Source organism: Mandrillus leucophaeus, unplaced genomic scaffold (assembly GCF_000951045.1).
Source record: "Mandrillus leucophaeus isolate KB7577 unplaced genomic scaffold, Mleu.le_1.0 Scaffold2267, whole genome shotgun sequence".
Lineage (NCBI taxonomy): Eukaryota > Metazoa > Chordata > Mammalia > Primates > Cercopithecidae > Mandrillus > Mandrillus leucophaeus.
The window spans coordinates 14,243-18,362 of NW_012102329.1; positions in this window are offsets into that span (position 1 = coordinate 14,243).

The following is a 4,120-nucleotide window of genomic DNA, read 5'->3' on the forward strand; positions in this document are numbered from 1 at the left end:
CCTTTCCAGATAAATTTACATGTTGAATCTTTTCTTTAAAACTGTTAACTTGTGGCGGTCTGCGCTGCGGTGCGAAGGGCTCGAAGAAATGCTCAGTGATCAGAAATAGTCTATACGTCGATGGTGACTGCACAATGGACATCCGGACAAAGAGTCAAGGCGGGGAGCCAACATACAATGTTGCTGTCAGCAGAGCTGGTAAAGCACTGGTTATAGTCATGGGAAAGGAAGCTGTCCACGGAGGCACACTTAACAAGAAAGCATGTGAATTTGCTTTATACCTGAGGAGGTCTGATGTGTAAGCAGCCTCTCCCCATCTACCTAGCAATTGTCTTCATCAACAACCCTACTGTGGTCACAATGCTACCAAACTATAGATGGTAGCTAATTTTTCTTTACCTGTTTTCTAATGTCATGATTCCTGTTTGCCCAGTGGATTATTTGTATATTAACCACTGTATGTAACCAACCCTTATCTGGCAACATAATTGCAGCACAATAATGATTTGCATGATACCTTGAAACTGGGGGGAGGGGGCATGCCAAGTTGGGCATCACTTTGTCTTGGCAATTAATGGAATATTGATTACTAAAATATGTTAATATTAAGCAAGGTGCCGGTTGTACAATCTCTGATTAATGTCTTTTCAGCACTTTGAGCATTTACTTGGCTCATTTAGTCTTCTTTTTGTAGCGCATGGTTGGGAGGAAAAAGTGCATGCATCTTTCCTTCACTCTTCTCTTTTTCCTGCCCCCCTCTCCCTTCGCACATAGGCATTTAGTTTGCTTCCATTTTTTTTTTATGCAGTGCCTGTTTTTTTTTAACCAGTTAATATCCCTTTTGTTGATGAGCTATTGAGAGCTACAGTAGTTTGCTTTTAGTATTGTTATTGCACTTGAGTAGAGACAAACCTTTATTCATAGTGTCTACAGGACATATGAAGAGTGCAATGGCAAAACAAGAGCAAAAAGCACTTCCTCCCATGACCTTACAGTAACCATACTGATTGAATCCCCGGGGACATTCCATCATTGCAGTAACTGAGATTTTTGTTCCTGTCTTTTTCTTGGCACACCAGCTCTACTCTTTAGTAAAATTGTAAAAGGTTGCCATTATGGACATTAGGTATCCCAACATAACCATCTGGAGTGTCTCCAGTTTGTTCTTCATAGGACCAATTTTTATTTGCGGCTTGAGTTTTTACATGAGGTTGTATTATTGTAGACTTGGCTGTCTTGTGATGAATTTTTTTCATACGTATTCTGTGCCATACGATTGTTAAAATGAACTGTTGCTATTGTGAGATGGATTTTAACTGACCTATTAAGGGTTTCCTTCGAATGGCACTACTTTAGGGACGTTCTAGTATTTGCTTCTATTGTTTGGGCCTTGTGGATGATGTACAGATTTAAAAACAAATCTTGTTGCTGATTTGTCCATTTCTTTCCCTGCACTTTGTTACATCTGGGATACAGTCATAACTCATCTGATTTAATATGCATTTTAAAAAATACCGTAACTATTAAACACTTTGTTTACAGAAGATGAAATAAATTTATTCCAACCAAAGAAAAAAAAAACTATTAACTTGTGAGTAAAAAGGTCTTGCTTCTATAACACAAATATTATTTGTTTTTAGGTGAAGGCCCAACAGATTTTAATGTTCTCTCCATCAGTGAACTATAAGTACTAGAAGCGTAGTCTTGGACATGTCACTTTTATTAACCTTTCTAATTCCTAGTGTTACATCTGAACCCTTGAGCTTTGACCTATTATAAGGATTAGGAGGTAGAATAAATGTAAAGTACCAGGACCAGACACTTGGAAATTTTTTTAAAACATCTGAGCTCTTTTCGTCATTTGTAAGTTGCACTGTTAGTTTATTAACAGTTTTTGAGGGAAAACTTGAATCTGCATTAGACATATGCAGTGTTTTTGGCTGATTGGCATACTTATATTTATCCCTTCAATTATGTAATATTTTTCCCATAAATATCCAAATTTTAAGACTTATATTTTTGAGAAATATAGAGTCAAAAGCATTTTCTGAATTGACTTTGGCCACAGGTTACTCTGCACAGCATCACTGAGACACACCTATCTCTAAAGCTTTTCTTACACATAATCTCCAAGACATATAATCCTGTATGGAGACACTTGAATTTCCACAAGGGTGCTGGACATTTCCTCAAGACCTTAGGGCGCTGGAGGCAGATAAGATCTTTCAGAATCAAATTAGCTCCCCTTGGCCTGAAGCCTCACATGCTGAGATACGGGGTTCCTAGGGTCCCTCCTGAATGTGGTCTTCAAGATGAAGAGAAAATGTTAGACTATGAGATTCAAAAGAGAGGACTCAGAGAAACACCTCCCCTGGAATTAGAACCAATTTTAGTATTGAGATTCAGTCAAAGAAAGATATAGAAGCTAAATATAGGGCCACCATTTGAAGACACAAGAAAGGTAAGATTTCACAGTGTGAGTGCTGAGATGGGGCCAATTGTACAATATGATCCCAGAATCTCAGTGCCGACATCATTCCAAGTTTAATCTTCCAATTCTCCAACTTAGAATGACATCTTTTCCTCCTTCACTCCCACGTCACCTCCTGCAGGGCACTTCTGCATCGCGTGCAAAGCATCTCCCTCGATGGCTATTTTCTGTGCTTGCCCCTGGAGTCTTCTCTGTGTTGCACCTGTGATCACACTGTTCTATAACCAGCTTCTTCCCCCAGAGGACTGAGGGCTCCCTCCATGTATCTCCAGTACCTAGCACAAAATGAGTGTTATTGCATACTTCATTTTTATTTAAAAATGGTTCTACAAAGCTTATAGCGAAAACTCTACATTTTCTCTAAGTTTTCAGAGAGGAATTTTTCCCTATCCCACATCTCCTAATCTGAAAATTTCTGTTTTGTAGAAGTGGCCACTTTTTATTCTTCAAAAAATTAAACACTGAATTGACATATGATCCAGCAGTTCCTCTTCGGGGTACATACCCAAAAGAAGTTAAAGCAGAGACCAAGCAGATATTTGTACATCATGTTTATAACAACATTAGTTGCAACTGCCAAAAGGTAGAAGCAAAAGAGTATATATGCATCGAGGGATGAACAAAATGTGGTAGATCCATACAATGGAATATTTTTCAGAATAAGGAAGGAAATTATTTTCCGATAATATGTGTGAACCTTGAAGACATGAAGCTAGATTAAATAAATCAGACCGAAAAGGAAAAGTATTGTATGAATCCACTTACATGATTCAACTAGTTTAGTAAGATTCATAGACAGAATGTAGAATGGAGGTTACCAGGGGCTGGGAGGAGGAGAGAATGAGGAGTTGTTGCTTAATAGACATAGCATTTAGTTTGGGAAGATGAAAAAGTTCTGGAGATGGAGGGTGGTGATGGTTACACAGCATGAATATACTTAATGTCACAGAATGGTACACTTAAAAATGGCAAAATGGTAAATTTTATTATATATTTTTTAACCATAATTTTAAAAAGAAGCAGCTACTCTAATGCTTTAAATAACTTCTTATCCTTAACTCCATATTTCTTTATTTCTTGTTCAAACTTTTTTTTTTTTGAGACAAGGTTTCACTCTGTCACCTAGACAGGAGTACAATGACATGATCATGGCTCACTGCAGCCTTGGCCTCCTGGGCTCAAGTGATCCTCTCACCTCAGTCTCCTGAGTAGCTAGGACTACAGGTGCAAGCCCACTACACCTGCCTAATTTTTCTGTTTTTAATAGAGACAGGGTCTCGCTACGTTGCCCAGGCTGGTCTTGAACTCTTGGCCTCCCAAAGTGATGGGATTATAGGTTTGAGCCACTGTGGCCAGCCTCAAACTTTCCATTTTAGAAAACTTCAAATACACAAAAACAGAATTACATAATGACTTCTCATTATCCTTCATCACATTCAATAATTATTAACATTTGTCCATCATGTTTCATATGTTTCCACTTTTTTCCAGGAGAATTTTAAAAAATAGACTTCAGTTCCAGAAGAGTTTTAACTACAGGAAAATTGAGAAGTTGTTTCTCCTGTTATTAACATCTAGCATTAGTATGGTTCATTTCTTACAATTATTGAACCAATATTGATGCATTAT